The sequence below is a fragment of the Hyperolius riggenbachi genome, chromosome 3 (genome assembly GCF_040937935.1).
Source record: "Hyperolius riggenbachi isolate aHypRig1 chromosome 3, aHypRig1.pri, whole genome shotgun sequence".
Lineage (NCBI taxonomy): Eukaryota > Metazoa > Chordata > Amphibia > Anura > Hyperoliidae > Hyperolius > Hyperolius riggenbachi.
Genome location: NC_090648.1, coordinates 38,015,788 through 38,033,089, shown reverse-complemented (window position 1 = coordinate 38,033,089; position 17,302 = coordinate 38,015,788).

Here is a 17,302-nt window from a genome sequence, read left to right as displayed (position 1 = left end):
GGCTTTATCTGGACAAGGTTGAGTTTCTGATATTCCTTTCTAGCACAGCTGGACCCCTTAGATATGCAGATTATGGTCGACAACACTACCATCTGCCCTACCCCCCAAGCTCGCTGCCTAGAAGTTATCCTGGACCCAGCTCTCTCCTTTGCACCACACATCATATGTATTACCTGATCCTGCAATGTCTACCTCCCCAAACATCTCCAGGATCCACTCTTACAGTTCTTCTGACACCACTAAAAGCCTCATCCATCCCCTTATCATCTCTCGCCTTTATTATTGCAATTCTCTTTTATCAGGCCTGCCTCTAAAACTGCATTGCCCCCCCCCCTTCAATTCGTAATGAGTGCAGCAGCCAGACTGATCAGCTCCTCCCATCGCTGCACATCCACAACTTCCCTCTTTAAGGCCCTCCACTGATTCCCCGTCCGTCCCCACTGGCTCCCAGTCATTTATACTCTATTTTACTTGGGGCAAGTCTACATATTATATGTATCTGTACACATAGATCTTATTTTTTAAACTTTACATTTTAATATTAAAGAGACTCCGTAACAAAAATTGCATCCTGTTTTTTATCATCCTACAAGTTCCAAAAGCTATTCTAATGTGTTCTAGCTTACTGCAGCACTTTCCACTATCACAGTCTCTGTAATAAATCAATGTATCTTTCCCCTGTCAGACTTGTTGGCCTGTGTCTGGAAGGCTGCCAAGTTCTTCAGTGTTGTGGTTCTGCTATGAACTCCCCCTTCCAGGCCCCTCTATGCACACTGCCTGTGTATTATTTAGATTAGGGCAGCTTCTCTCTCTTTTACAAGCTGGATAAATCGTCCTCTGAGCTGGCTGGGCTTTCACATACTGAGGAATTGCATAAGGGCAAAGCTGTTTGCAGGAAGAAAAGAGCAGCCTGAAACTTCAGTGCATGAGAACTGCAGGGAGAAAGAAACACACAAATGATCTCTCGAGATTCAAAAGGAAGGCTGTATACAGCCTGCTTGTGTATGGATGTATTTTCTATGTGTGGACATAATGTACATCAACCTACTTCCTGTTTTGGTGGCCATTTTGTTTGTTTATAAACAAACTTTTTAAAACTGTTTTTAACCACTTTTAATGCGGCGAGGAGCGGCGAAATTGTGATAGAGGGTAATAGGAGATGTCCCCTAACGCACTGGTATGTTTACTTTTGTGCGATTCTAACAATACAGATTCTCTTTAATATTATATGATTTAAATACAGTGAAAAAGAAAAAAAAGGAATATAAAACCACTTCCCAAGTAACAGCTGAAGTTCACAGTGCTTAGTTGTATTGCAGAATAATTCAAAAAGGCGGAAGGAAAAGCAGAAATCCAGGCACCAGTTCAAATTGTCACCTTTATTGTCCCCTCACAATACCAACATAGATTGCAATAAAATGGCCCTGACAGCCTTTTTGCAGGGTAACCCTGCTTTGTCAGAGGCAGCAATTAATTCTGCATGTCAACTCACTGCCCATACAATTCTGTGGGCCTGTTAACAGTACTGCACTGTAACTAATCGCGTTATTGTAACTAGCTGCATGCAGGCTCTGAATTAAAGGGAATCTGAGGGGAAAATAAACTTACTGTATGATATAATGCATTGCATGTGTAGCACAGGTAAGGAGTAGAACATTAGTAGCAAAGATATTAGTCTCATATTGTTTCCAGTACAGGAAGAGTTAAGACACTTCAGTTGTTATGTATGCAAAAGAGCTTCTCTGAGCTCTCTGACTAATTTAGTCAGCTACAGTGCTATTTCTTTAAGCACTTCTACATCAAAGAAACAGTGAGAAGCACCTTCAGATAGGATTTCACTGCAGGGAGGTTCAAAGGGTCATTATACACATTCACATGCATTATAAGGCATGCGTTATGCAACTGACCACTGTGAACTTAGGCCACATACAGACATCAGACCATAGTCTTTGGAAAATGAAAGATCACAGACCAATCTTACCACCCTTCATGTAGTATAAGAGCCATACTCTACTCAGTCTTTTCTATGGAGCTGAACTCCACATCAGGAAAAAATCTCTGCAGGCTGCTGCACACACAGATGCTGTACAGACACAAAAGATCAGTATCTGCAAAAGATCTGTTCCTGCCAAAAATCCATTCCTGCAAATTGCAATGATAGTCTATGAGATCTGCAGATCATCATACACACATGATTTAACTGACATTCATCTGCAGATCTGAAAATCCATCCTGGTGGATCTGATCTGCAGATGAATGTCAGTTAAATCATGTGTGTATGATGATCTGCAGATCTCATAGACTATCATTGCAATTTGCAGGAATGGATTTTTGGCAGGAACAGATCTTTTGCAGATACTGATCTTTTGTGTCTGTACAGCATCTGTGTGTGCAGCAGCCTGCAGAGATTTTTTTCCTGGTGTGGACTTCAGCTCCATAGAAAAGACTGTGTAGAGTATGGCTCTTATACTACAGGAAGGGTGGTAAGATTGGTCTGTGATCTTTCATTTTCCAAAGACTATGGTCTGATGTCTGTATGTGGCCTTTGCCTCAGACAATCAGTATGAAATACAGTATATAGCATATATGTAATATAGTGATGCTGCACCATGCTATATAGAGGAATTGTCTGCTGTAAGGTAATCGTGCAGAAATGCAACTAGGAGGATAAACGCTTATGTGCCAGAAACACAAAGTAAAAATTAAAGGAAAATTACACTTAAAGCACTCCATGTGATATAATCCTGATAGTTCACAAATAGTAGTATTATAATAAAGTGTTTATTAACAAAAATCATAATAATGTTGCTTTAATAGGCACATCTTGATTCACAGAGGTCAGTTGCATAGCACACATGTTATAATGAGTGTGAACTGCAATTGAGACTGGACATAGCCACGCCCCTTGAGAAAGCCAGAAGCAGGCGAAACGTCGGGGTAGCTGCTTGCCTCATGCATGGGGCGCCATGCCGTCCCGACCTCCGCACCCACTCACTGTGACCCTTTCCAACGGTCCTCACCCACCTCTCCACGCTGACCCTATGGATACACTGTCCCAACTAGCCGCAGACCGCATCTGACATCTTGAGACACCTTAGAGATTGGTAAAAACAAGCTATACACTGTACAACTCTGTGTATTCATGTTGTGGAACCGACAGTACAAGCAATGGTCACACATTGGTCAGCTGCTGTGAACTGCTGCAAGGCTGTAAGCTGCTGCAATATTTTATTTAGCTGTTGGATAGACTGTATGCTATTACCTTTGGATTCTAATGCTGCGCTTCACTAACTTTGCTTGGCTATCAAAGGAGACTGCTTACTCACCATTTTTGTCAAACTGATCTTGAAGATTACTGCACATGCCTTTCGCATGTACGCTTGTTTTCTCTTCTCCTTTGCTATGCTGTGGCAATATTGCTCCTAACAAGTACACTAGCTGCTGCTGGAACTCTGCTTTTTTTCTTGCTATAGAATCTGCGAAGACGTATAGTCGCCGACGTGTGATTGTGTTGTTAGTGGGGGTGTGGTTGTGTTGTGACGGGGTGGCCATCCCATGTGTTTTTTAAGATGTTTTCATGGAATATTCTACTTTTTCATTGATTAATAAAACTTTATATATTTTTGAGATATGATTACTTCTGGTGTACATTAATTGGGTAGTGCATGCCCCACCATCTACTATTTTGCACGGCCACAACTGCCATAATTTGGACATCTATATATATAATAGAGTAAGTGCCTCAACCTTCAAGCAAGAAGAAGAAGTAGCGCCCTGCCCCCAGGGCCGGACAAGCAAGAAGAAGGGGCTGGTCTTAGCAAGGAGAAGAAGTAGTGTCATATCAAACCAAGGGCAAAGAGGGATAATTTGCATATTCAGTAGCAGTGCATTGTGGGTAACCACAAATGTTCACTTATAGCTGAATTATTGCAGATTTGCTTCTGTTTTAAGAAGGAAAATTACACCAAGCTTTGCTTTTTTAGTAGGAGGGCTTTTTGGTCTCTTTTATCCTCCTATACATTCCGAGTGGTTTGGGTCACCCTGAGCTGCTTGGTTACTCTGTTGTACTGGTCCAAGCCCTATCTCATACAGCCTTATCAATCACTGCTATGTACTGATGAGGACCAAATGGCTGAAATAGGCTATCACATGTGGGTTTGATATGACTGTGTAAAATTTAAAGCTATAGGCTTGCTTGACTTACCAAGGGTGCAAAGGAATAATTTGTATATTTGGTAGCGGTGCATTGTGGGTAATCACAAATGTTCACCTATAGCTGAATTATTGCAGATTTTCTTATGTTTTAAGAAGGCAATTTACACCAAGCTTTGATTTTTTTAGTAGAAGGTCTTTTTGGTCCCTTTTATCCCTCTATACATTCCGAGTGGTTTGGGTCACCCTGAGCTGCTTGGTTACTCTGTTGTACTGGTCCAAGCCCCATCTTATACAGCTGTATCAATCCTTGACATGTACAGATGAAGACCAAAAGTCTGAAACAGGCTGTCTACATGTGGGCAGTGGCGTACCTAGGGCATTTGACACCCGGTGCTGGGTATTATAAGACACCCCCCCGCCCCCCCAAAAAAAGTAAAGGGGAAAAAAATGGGTGGTGCTACAACATGCGGCGCGCTTCGCGCGCCGCGGCAAAAAATGGGCGTGGACATGACCAGATGAGGGCGGAGCTAACTGTAATTTGACGTGAACCCGGGTGAGAGTGATATGGAGGCTGCCATATTTATTTCCTTTTAAACAATACTAGTTGCCCTGCTAATCTATTTGGCTGCAGTAGTGAACTGAATCACACCAGAAACAATCATGCTTGTTCAGGGTCTGTGGTTGAAAGAATTAGAGGCAGAGGACCAGCACGGCAGCCAGGCAACTGGTATTGCTTAAAAGGAGATAAATATGGCAGCCTCAATATTATTCTCACCTCGGGTTCCCTTTAAAAGTGCAATGCAAAGACAGTGGGCCCAAGTTTTGGTGACCCTTTCCCCAGAAAATTCACATAATTGTGCAGGTTTTCTCAAGAAAATACACGTAATGTGTGCAGATTTGCCCAGAGAATACGTTCAATCATGTCTGCAGATTTGCCCAGAAAATACATGCAATCATGTCTGCAGATTTGCCCAGAGAATACGTTCAATCATGTTTGCAGATTTGCCCAGAAAATACATGCAATCATGTCTGCAGATTTGCCCAGAGAATACGTTCAATCATGTCTGCAGATTTGCCCAGAGAATACGTTCAATCATGTCTGCAGATTTGCCCAGAAAATACATGCAATCATGTCTGCAGATTTGCCCAGAGAATACGTTCAATCATGTCGGCAGATTTGCCCAGAAAATACATGCAATCATGTCTGCAGATTTGCCCAGAGAATACGTTCAATCATGTCGGCAGATTTGCCCAGAAAATACATGCAATCATGTCGGCAGATTTGCCCAGAAAATACATGCAATCATGTCGGCAGATTTGCCCAGAAATTACATGCAATCATGTCTGCAGATTTGCCCAGAGAATACGTTCAATCATGTCGGCAGATTTGCCCAGAAAATACATGCAATCATGTCGGCAGATTTGCCCAGAGAATACGTTCAATCATGTCGGCAGATTTGCCCAGAAAATACATGCAATCATGTCTGCAGATTTGCCCAGAGAATACGTTCAATCATGTCGGCAGATTTGCCCAGAAAATACATGCAATCATGTCGGCAGATTTGCCCAGAAAATACATGCAATCATGTCGGCAGATTTGCCCAGAAAATACATGCAATCATGTCGGCAGATTTGCCCAGAAAATACATGCAATCATGTCGGCAGATTTGCCCAGAAAATACATGCAATCATGTAGCAGATTTGACCAGAAAATACATGCAATCGTGTGGCAGACCTGTCCACAAAACACTTCAATCGTCAATAGTTGCCCCCAGTATAGCTAGTATAGTTGCCCCCAGTATAGCTAGCATATTTGCCCCCTGTATAGCTAGTATATTTGCCCCCTGTATAGCTGCCCCCAGTATAGCTAGTATAGCTGCCCCCAGTATAGCTAGTATAGCTGCCCCCAGTATAGCTAGTATAGCTGCCCCCAGTATAGCTAGTATAGTTGCCCCCAGTATAGCTAGTATAGTTGCCCCCAGTATAGCTGCCCCCAGTATAGCTCCCCCCAGTATAGCTAGTATAGCTGCCCCCAGTATAGCGGCCCCCAGTATAGCTAGTATAGCTGCCCCCAGTATAGCTAGTATAGCTGTCCCCAGTATAGCTAGTATAGCTGCCCCCAGTATAGCTAGTATAGCTGCCCCCAGTATAGCTAGTATAGCTGCCCCCAGTATAGCTAGTATAGTTGCCCCCAGTATAGCTAGTATATCTGCCCTCAGTATAGCTGTCCCCAGTATAGCTAGTATAGCTGCCCCCAGTATAGCTAGTATAGCTGCCCCCAGTATAGCTAGTTTAGTTGCCCCCAGTATAGCTGGCCCCCAGTATAGCTGCCCCCAGTATAGCTAGTTTAGTTGCCCCCAGTATAGCTAGTTTAGTTGCCCCCAGTATAGCTGCCCCCAGTATAGCTAGTTTAGTTGCCCCCAGTATAGCTAGTATAGCTGCCCCAAGTATAGCTGCCCTCCAGTATAGCTGCCCCCAGTATAGCTAGTTTAGTTGCCCCCAGTATAGCTAGTTTAGTTGCCCCCAGTATAGCCAGTACAGTTGCCCCCAGAATAGCTAGTATAATTGCCCCCAGAATAGCTAGTATAATTGCCCCCAGAATAGCTAGTATAATTGCCCCCAGTATAGCTAGTTTAGTTGCCCCCAGTGTGAGGAAAGCCTGGAAGGAGGGGTGGCGGGGAGGGGGGCCGGACCCCCCACCTCCCTTACCTGGGTCCCCCTCCTTCTGGCGCTTCCCCCTCCTAATTAGCAGCAGCGGGCAGGAGCGGCGAAGAAGACTCACTCACCTGCTCCTGGCGATACCGGCGGCGCATAACGTCATCCTCACGCGACGCTGGTCTCCGACTTCTCTGTTGCTCACTGTGCTTCCGCCAATCAGGAAGCACAGTGAGCGGTGGAGAAGGCGGAGACCAGCGTCACGTGACGATGACGCTATTTGCCATCGCCTGGAACGCAGGAAGGAGGTGAGTAAGTCCTCTTGCCCGCTGCTGCCCGCTGCTGCTAATTAGGAGGGGGAAGCGCCAGAAGGAGGGGACCCAGGTGAGGGAGGTGGGGGGTCCGGCCCCCCTCCCCGCCGCTTTCCCCGCCACCCCTCCTTTCCGTGCTGCTTCCCCCTCCTGTCCTGCACAGGCCTCTGTGGGAGGCCTTGATGACACCCCCTGGGGCGCCCGACACCCGGTGCGGGGCGCCCCCTGCCGCCCTATGGTAGGGACGCTACTGCATGTGGGTTTGATATGACTGTGTAAAATTTAAAGCTATATGTTTGCCAAAAACCAGTGGCTCTGGATGCTTGCTTGGCTTACCAAGGTGGAAAAGGAATTAATTGCATATTTAGTAGCAGTGCATTGTGGGAAACCACAAATGTTCACTTATAGCTGAATTATTGCAGATTTCCTTCTGTTTTAAAAAGGCAAATTACACCAATATAGTGTGCGGCATTACAGGAAGTGATGACAGTGGAACGCACGATGGAACACAGAAGAGGTGAGTCATCCCCGCCCGCTGCCGCTTACTAATAGTGGTGGCTGCTACTGTGCCTAACCTATTTTGGTTCCTGGACGTAGAAACTACATCCAGGAACCATGCGCGCTACCGTGGCCGATCACGCGTGTGCACGCGCACTACCGGCCGCGGATTCGGTAGCCACGGAATCAATGTATCGGGCAATTGTGCCCGATCACTGATTCCTCTCCCCCGCTAAAAAAGCGACAGCTTCTCTCGGAAGCTGTGCTTTTTCTGGCCGTTGCCTCCCCCCTGCGTCACTCTAAGCTTGTGTTACGCTTAGAGTGACGTCATGTAAACAAACTCATGGCCGCCGTCTTGTGGCCAAAAAGTAAAACTACAACTAAAAGTAAAAAAAATTAAAAACAACACACAATTACATTATAAAACTATAGTTTACATCCCACCCTCCCAAAACTACCCAAATAAAATGTTTAATATAGAAAAAAAAACATTACAATAATAAAAAAAAAACAAAAACATGTAAATATTTACCTAAGGGTCTAAACTTTTTAAATATCAATGTAAAGATGAAATATTTCTATATTTTTTTTATTTTAAACTTGTAAATAGTGATAGATGCAAAACGGAAAAAATGCACCTTTATTTCCAAATAAAATATTGTCGCCATACACTGTGATAGGGACATAATTTTAACGGTGTAATAACCGGGACATACGGGCAAATACAATACGTGAGTTTTAATTATGGAGGCATGTATTATTTTAAAACTATAATGGCTGAAAACTGAGAAATAATGATTTTTTCAGTTTTTTTCTTATTCTTCCTGTTAAAATGCATTTACAGTAAAGTGGCTCTTAGCAAAATGTACCCCCCAAAGAAAGCCTAATTGGTGTCAGAAAAAACAAGATATAGATCAGTTCATTGTGATAAGTAGTGATAAAGTTATAGGCTAATGAATGGGAGGTGAACATTTCTCAAGTGAAAACGACGGAACGCGAATGGGTTAAGCAGGAGGGGGAGCGCACATGGGGGACCCAGGTGAGGGGGGTTCCTGCTGAGCTTAAGCTGTAGGGGGAGTGCACATGGGGGGCACAGGTGAGGGGGGGGGGGTCCTGCTGAGCTTAAGCTGGAGGTAGTGCACACATGGGGGACCCAGTTGAAGGGGGGGTCCAACCCCCCTCCCCACCGCTGTGCCCAATACCCCTTCCTGCCCTCTACCCTCTTATGTGGCGTATGCTACGCCGCGGGTCGGCTAGTACACTTTAATTCAAAAGCAGTCAGTTAGAATAACATGATCAGTTACAATGCAGATCTCTGAACATCTACAAGGCCGCCTTCAGGGCATCACAAGGAGGACTGCTGTATGGGGCCCACGTGAATATGGGGCCTGGCAAACAGTGCCACACATGGGCCAGAGTTGCAGTTGCAGTCTATGTCCATCCTGGATGCCCATTAATGTGGAGAGTTGTTCCTTTTTTTCTTTCTCTGTCTGAAAGAGTTAAATATCAGGTATGTAAGTGGCTGACTCAGTCCTGACTCAGACAGGAAGTGACTACCATGTGACCCTCACTGATAAGAAATTCCCCTTTTCATTGCTTTCTTGCTCTCAGAAGCCATTTTCTGCTAGGAAAGTATTTTATAGTTGGAATTTCTTATCAGTGAGGGTCACACTGTAGTCACTTCTTATCTGAGTCAGGACTGAGTCAGCCACTTACATACCTGATATTTAACTATTTCAGACAGAGAAAGAAAAAAAGGAACACAGCATAGTTATTTGTGTGCTAGGCACTGTACATACCCATGTCTATCTCATTATGTCACATTTCAGTTCGGGTAGCCTTTAAAGAATACCAGTTTCCTGGTTTTCCTGGTTGTCCTGGTGATATTTTATAGTTGGAATTTCTTATCAGTGAGGGTCACACTGTAGTCACTTCCTATCTGAGTCAGGACTGAGTCAGCCACTTACATACCTGATATTTAACTCTTTCAGACAGAGAAAGAAAAAAAGGAACACAGCATGGTTATTTGTGTGCTAGGCACTGTACATACCCATGTCTATCTCATTATGTCACATTTCAGTTCGGGTAGCCTTTAAAGTATACCAGTTTCCTGGTTTTCCTGGTGATCTTTCTGTCTTCAATGGCATCAGAATCACAAACACTGAAACAAGCATGTAGCTGATCTAGTCAGACTTCAGTCAGAAACCTGACCTGCTGCATGCTTGTTTAGGGTCTACGGCTAATGCTGGGAATACATGGCTCGATTCTGAGCCATTTCCTCTAGATGGCTCGATAGATCATTTCCAACATGTCTGATCTCTCGCCCGAACGTTTCCGCACTCGATTCCAAATTGAACACAATGGAAAAAGATAAGAAAATTGAGCGGAAGATAAGAGAATCGCACCCGGAATCGAGCGGGAAATCGATGGAGCGGGAGAATCGAGCGAGAAAATCGAGCCGTGTATGCCCAGCGTTCAAGTATTAGAGGCAGAGGATTAACAAGAGAGGAAGGCAATACAATAAATGTTAATTGCCTTGTCTTATCAAGTGTAAAAATAAAGAAAGAAAGAAAGAACTGTCAGCATTCCTAAAACAAGCTCTATTATAGTAAAATGAACATGAAACGGTTTTATATATACAGTATACAAGAAACACAATGTGATAAAAGTGCCTCTTCAAAGTCAGACAAAATAACAAATATTACTGTGAGCAATATTGGAGCGCTATTCCTTTGTGCTGCATCCTTACCTCACAGTATATCGGTCCTTCCCATGAGTCTTGTGGTTGGCTTATAGCTTTATATAGTCTTTTACATAGACAGTTACTCCAATCATATTACCTCAGTTCCACAGTGGCCATACAGGCAAGTAAGGGTAATTACATATGATTATTCTCCAGCCTGAGGTCATGAAATCTCTGTGGCCTCCTCCGGGTAATAATGTGAAGTCATTACTATTCCTGCCAGAGGTGCCTCTCATTATGCTGCGGATGTGATCTCTCTCCAGTGTGTTGAGTTACAGGATTCCTTTTTATAGTAAAAGCTAAGATAACATGTGCTGTATTAGTCTCAAAGTTCATAAATAAAAATGTTTTCTAGTGGAACAACAAGGTTACAGAATACAAGTCTAATGCAGCATGCCGTCCTGACTGCTTTGCAAAAAGAAGTTATGGTGTGTAGTGTTGAGCCGAAATTTTTGAAATTTCGCGTTACTATAATTACACATGCGAAATTTGCTATTACGATGCGAAATTATGGTAGCGTAATTGCCATTAAAATCGTAATTGAAAATACCGTAAGCGTAATTTTCAACGCGTAATTTCACGTTTCGTTCATAACGTAATTTCGCGTTAAACCATAACGTAATTTCGCATTAAACCATAACGTAATTTCGCATTTCTTCGTAATTTCGCGAATTTCGTAATAACTTGTTAGCAGGGTTGCTCGCGAATTTTCGCCAAGGGCATTTTTGTCTGCATGGCGAATTTTGATGCGAAATATCACTACATTGCGAATTTTATATGCGAAATAGCATTCCGTAACGTGAAAACGACGCGAAAATTAACGCTTACAGTAATATGAACTATTGCGAAATTACGTTCTGTAACTACGCTTACAAACGGTTGCATGCAAGGCAAATGTAATTTCGCGATACCCACTGTAATGCGAAAATTACGTGAAAATTACGCTTACGCGGAATTTCGCGAAATCCTTCTTCATTACGATTATGTACTTACGGCCATAATCGTAATTACACTAATTACGCGAAATTTCGCGAAATCGTAATTAAGTCATTACGCTCATCTCTAATGGTGTGTGATAATGTGGCTAACCTGCTTGCCACGCAATGCCTGGGACATATCACATATATGCTTTGCTTTGCAGTGTTGGTTGAACTCCGCCCTGTTGGATTCACTGACCATTCAATCAAATAGGTTTAAATTGTTCAGGTTGATCAAATAGGAAATTCAAACATTATTGAAGTCAATGGGGGAAGAGTTGAATTTAGTTTTCTGGACTTTGTAGAGCTTGTGCAAGGGTTGATCTTGTATGACGCTACTTGAACCATGTATTTCACGCAGTATCTTCCAGCATCCCGCCCACCCCGCTTACCTCTTCTTCTGCCACTCATTCCTGTTCCCCATCAGCCCCCCTTCCTCCTCTAAACTATCAAGACTACAGTAAAAGTATTAAGGAAATGCTGGGTGATTCAAGCAGCTACTGTGTTATCCATGGAGACCCCACTCCCTCAATTCTTCGCAAACTGAATGATCTGATGTCACTGGCGCGGTCTAATAACTGGATTACGGAAAAAGAGGAGGAGTTTCTAGTGCCACAACATCCCCAAAAACCGGTCATCTATGGACTCCTGAAGGTTCATAAAGGATTAACACCATTAAAATATCATCCAATAATATCAGGATCTGACTCGGTGACCCAACCTATTGCTCAGTTTATTGATTTTCACCTTCAGCCTATTGTGCAATCTTTACCAGCTTATCTTAAGGACACACAGCACTTTCTTTCCAAATTGAATGGGATTACAATTAATATTGAGGACATTATTCTATGCACCATGGACATTGGCTCATTATACACATCAATACCTAATGTGGAAGGCCTGGATGCGGTAAGACACTTTGCGGTACAGCAGCAGAATATGCTTTTACCATCTGAATTTATTCTTGCAGGTCTGGAACTTATTCTTACATGTAATTGTTTCAGGTTTGAGAACACCTGGTTCAGACAATGCAGGGGGACAGCAATGGGCAGTTCGGCTGCCCCTGCTTATGCTAATTTGTTTGTTGGATTTCTTGAGGAGACATTGGTGTTCACGTCGCAGATGTACCTGGCCCACGTGGTTATGTGGATGAGGTACATCGATGACGTGTTCCTGCTATGGAGAGGAGATCGGAAAGATCTCCTAGTCTTCATTGAATACCTGAATTCACTGTTTGCTGGCATTGTTTTCAATCCGGAAATCTCTGAGAACTCTGTGCCTTTTCTGGATGTTATGGTCACTAAAACCGAGGCTGGGTTGAGCACTACATTGTACAGAAAGCCGACTGATCGGAACACCCTGTTGATGTACAATAGTGCCCACCCAAGTCATTTGATGAATGGATTACCTATCTCACAATTCCTTAGGGTACTAAGGATCTGCTCGAGTGCACAGAACGCAGTGGGTGAAGTTGACAAAATGAGAGTCAGATTCCTTGAGAGAGGATACCCTGAGCACATCTTACATGCTGCAATTGATACGGCATACGCCATCTTTAATGGTATTACAGCAAGACAGGTGAGGAATAGTGTTCCATTTGTACAGGATTTTAGTCCAATGTCTACCATTGTAAAAAGATCAGTTGAAAAAAATCTGTCCATCCTGCAATCAGATAGAAATCTGAACCCAATTCTTAGAGAGAAACTCCTATTCTCCTATAGATCTAGCAAGAGTATTAGAGACATTTTGGTTCAAGCTGATCCATGTGAAAAATACTGTAAGCAACAATTTGCATTTTCTGAAAGGAAGGGGTGTTACAGATGTTTTAACTGCAATGTATGTAACTCTCTTATCACAGGTACCTACTTTACGCATCCCAGATCTGGTAAGAAATTTTATATGAACAATTATTACAATTGTAATTCTGAACACTGTGTCTATCTACTGAAATGCCCCTGTGGCCTAGGATATATAGGCAAAACCACTGGGGCATTCAAAGTAAGATTTCAGCGTCACAGGAGTGACATTCGTGTTGCAATAAAAGCAAAAATGGAGGGCAAATTGCTTGATTCTACCAAACCAGTAGCAGTACACTTTGTGGAAATGGGTCACCGAGTCAGTGAACTTAAAGGTCTTGTCATCGACCATGTCAGGAAACCTCGGAGAGGGGGTGATTGGGATAAACTTCTATTACAAAAAGAAACCTATTGGATTTATACCATGGACACAGTGACACCTAGGGGTTTGAATCAGATCAATTCTTTCACGTGCTATCTGGATGAAAGATAGTCCCTTCCCAGGTGATATCAGGAAGTGTACCTATGTTGTTTAGCGATAGATTACCTTAATGGCTCAATATGTGGATTACATTTATGATATGTCTATATTTTTGCAATTGCACGGTTTGTTTTGGTTTTACAGGTCCCCAGAAGCCTTCCTGATACCATTCCCTTCCTCCCTCTCCCTTTTCCCTTCCTTGTCTTATCCTTACCCTACTCATGGGCAATGTAGATATGTATGTGGTTTTTATCGCTCACCATAAAATTCTGTCAACCATGGTTTTATATGCAACTGCTGTGGTTTATCACCCCTGATGGCGGATGTTTATGCCATGGGGTGGTTTATCCATGAGCGGATTGCATGCCTGTGGTACCCGGTATTGCCTGTCGGTTCTCAGTGGGATCATTCCGTTTATTAGGGTTATGACAAGCGAGTGCTCAGCTGAACACTCGGCTGATTTCGCATAGTATGCGGCTGTTTCCATGGCGACGCGCTGGTTTTAATGCGCCGTTAGGTTATGTCGGGGGCTGTTATGTGTAGCATAGGTGTTCCCATGACAACGCGCCATCACTACACGTCAATGACGCTTTTACAATGACACGCCTCTCCAGCGTGTCAATTGACAACGCGTGTGGTGGGGAACTGGCTCTTGGATCTTACGTTTGACCCTTGGCCACGCCCCTTCCGCTCCAGCGGTTTCCGGCTCTTACGGCAACACTCACATGCGGTGAGCGCTGTGATTGGTTGCTGTCAGACTTGCCTCCCAGAAGTCCACGCTGTTTTCTAACAACGGCTTGTGGCGGAACGGAGCGATTCTCACGGCGGGAACCGACATCCAATCATTTTGAAATCATTGGTGAGTGACAGCTATAGATTTTAGTAGTATTAGGATACTTTCATGCTTTTTGCAAAGTTTGCAATGAGACCCTTAGGAGGGCATTATTCTAGTGATAGACACTGTCTTTAGACCTGTGTCTCACATGTGTATTTAGCATTGATTGTTCTATTTGTTCTTTGTTTACATTTTCTAATGAGGGGGCGTACCTTTGGCTTACATGGGTTGACCTTTTTTGTCACTTTCTGTATTTAATGTGATGTGCTACTCACTAGGATGTTTGTCTGCACGTATCTGAGGAAGGGGACCCTGCGTGGCCCCGAAACAATTGTCATGCATAGTGTTGACACATTATGATGGAATAAAACTATCTTTGGCTTATCTGAAAAGCTGGTGTGCGAACCTACCTTTGGACTTTTGGAACATTATCTGATGTTGCTTTGCATCAAAGGTTCAGCACCCACATACAGTACGGAAAGGTGTGCCGCTCCTGACTCTACAATTGCCCCTCCTCCAATGGGTTCAGATCCCCTCGAGCCTTGTTGCACTGCCTCTGCTCTGCATCCTTCAGCCCTCAAATCAGCGGTGATGCACAGTGAAGAGGCAGGAGACCGAGGCCCCTATTAGAGGCAATTATACAGGAAGTGACATCACTTCCTGTATATGCACCTTTACTAGGGGCCCGGGGCCGTCAGGGAGCAGGTAACAGGGAATGTCAGCCAGTGGGGAGAGGGGGAGAGAGGCTGGCTACCTATACTGGGGCACCTATACCTGGCTAACCTATACCGTGAGCACCTATACCTGGCTACCTATACTGTGGGCACCTATACCTGGCTACCTATACTGGGAGAACCTATACTTGGCTATCCATGCTGGGGACACCTTTACCTGGCTACCTATACTGGGGGGCACCTATGCCTGACTATCTATACTTGGGACACCAATGCCTGGCTATCTATACTATGCTACTGGGACACCTATGCTTTTAGCTACCTATACTGGGGGACCTATGCCTGGCTACCTATACTGGGGAACCTATACCTGGCCACCTATACTGGGGGCACCTATGCCTGGCTATGTATAATGGGGTACCCATACCTGGCAACCTATATTGACAGCACCTACACTTGGCTACCTATACTGGAGGCACCAATGCCTGGCTACCTATACTGGGGTACCTATGCCTGGCTACCTATCATGAGGGAATGATACTTGGCTAACCTATACTAGGGAAACTACACCTTGCTACCTACACTGGGGCACCTATACCTGGCTAGCAATACTGGGGCACCTATACCTGGCTACCTAGACTGGGGGCATCTATACCTGGATACCTATACTGGGGGCATCTATACCTGGCTACATATAATGTATTTCTGTGACAGCAGTGGCAGCGCCAGGGGGTGCTTTGGGTGCTGAAAATTCTCCAAGTACCCCCAAAGCACCCCCAGCGTGAACTGACTTTCGGCATCTAATAGACGCCGTGTCAGTTCACCGCAGCAGCAGCCAGCCACTCCGGCAGCGGCAGAGCAGGGCTATGGTAAAATGGTGTCTGAAGCCCTGCTCTGGAGACTTTGAGTCTGCAGTGCTGGGCTTTAGGTGCCATTTTCCCGTAGCCCTGCTCTCAGCGCAGGACTTTCAGTTGCTGGCTGCAGAGGATTGTGGGAGCTGCGTGCCGGGTGGAGGCTGGGGCAGGAGGTCTGCTGCAGGTGAGTAAATGTTTTTTTTTTTTTTTTATATTAGCAGCCAGTTGTATCGTGTATTCATGTTTGTTCTGGCCAGGTCTGCTATATGATTGAAGTTTTTTCTGGCCAGGTCTGCCACATGATTGCATGTATTTTCTGATCAAATCTTCCACATGATTGCATATATTTTCTGGTCAAATCTTCCACATGATTGCATGTATTTTCTGGTCAAATCTGCTACATGATTGCATGTATATTCTGGTCAAATCTGCTACATGATTGCAACTAGTATTGTTTAAAAGGAAATCAATATGGCAGCCTCCATATCACTCTCACCCCGGGTTCACTTTAAATTACAGTTAGCTCCGCCCTCATCCGGTCATGACCACGCCCATTTCCCCCCTGCGACACGCTTTGTGCACCGCATGTTATAGCCACACCCATTTTTGCCTCACGCGTCGCCGGTCATCAGCTACCCCGGAAACTGGTCCAGCACCTGCATAGCACGCCCCCCCACACACAAAAAAAATCCTGGAGCCGCCACTGTGTGACAGTAATAAGGTTCCAAAACACAAGTCTAATGCAACCTGCTGGGCTTGATTCACAAAAGAGTGCTAACTGTTTTCGCGCGAATTTTCGCATTGCGCGCGATCGCGAATTTTCACGCGAAATCGATAAAGTTTTCGCGCGAATTTCGCGTTTGCGCATGAAAGCGTTATCGTTTCACGCGAAAATTCGTGATTGCGCGCAATGCAAAAATTCGCACGAAAACGCCCATGCTAACAGTTAGCACTCTTTTGTGAATCAAGCCCGCTGTCTTGACTGCTTTGCAAAAAGAGGTAATGATGTGTGATAATGCGGCTAACCTGCTTTCAACGATATGCCTGGGACACATCACACATATGCTTTGCTTTGTAGTGTCAGTCGAATACCACTCTACTCGAATTTACTGATCATTCAATCAAAAAGTCTAAATTGTTCAGGTCGATCAAGCAGCAAGTTCAAACATTATTGAAGTCAATGGTGGAAAAATTGAATTTAGTTTTCTGGACTTTGTACAGCTTGTATAGTGGCAGATCGGCTGCCACTCATTCATCTGCTCCCCAGGGGCTCCCTCCTCCTTAGAGTTTGCATCCCTTTCGTGCCTCACTGCACTGCCTTTG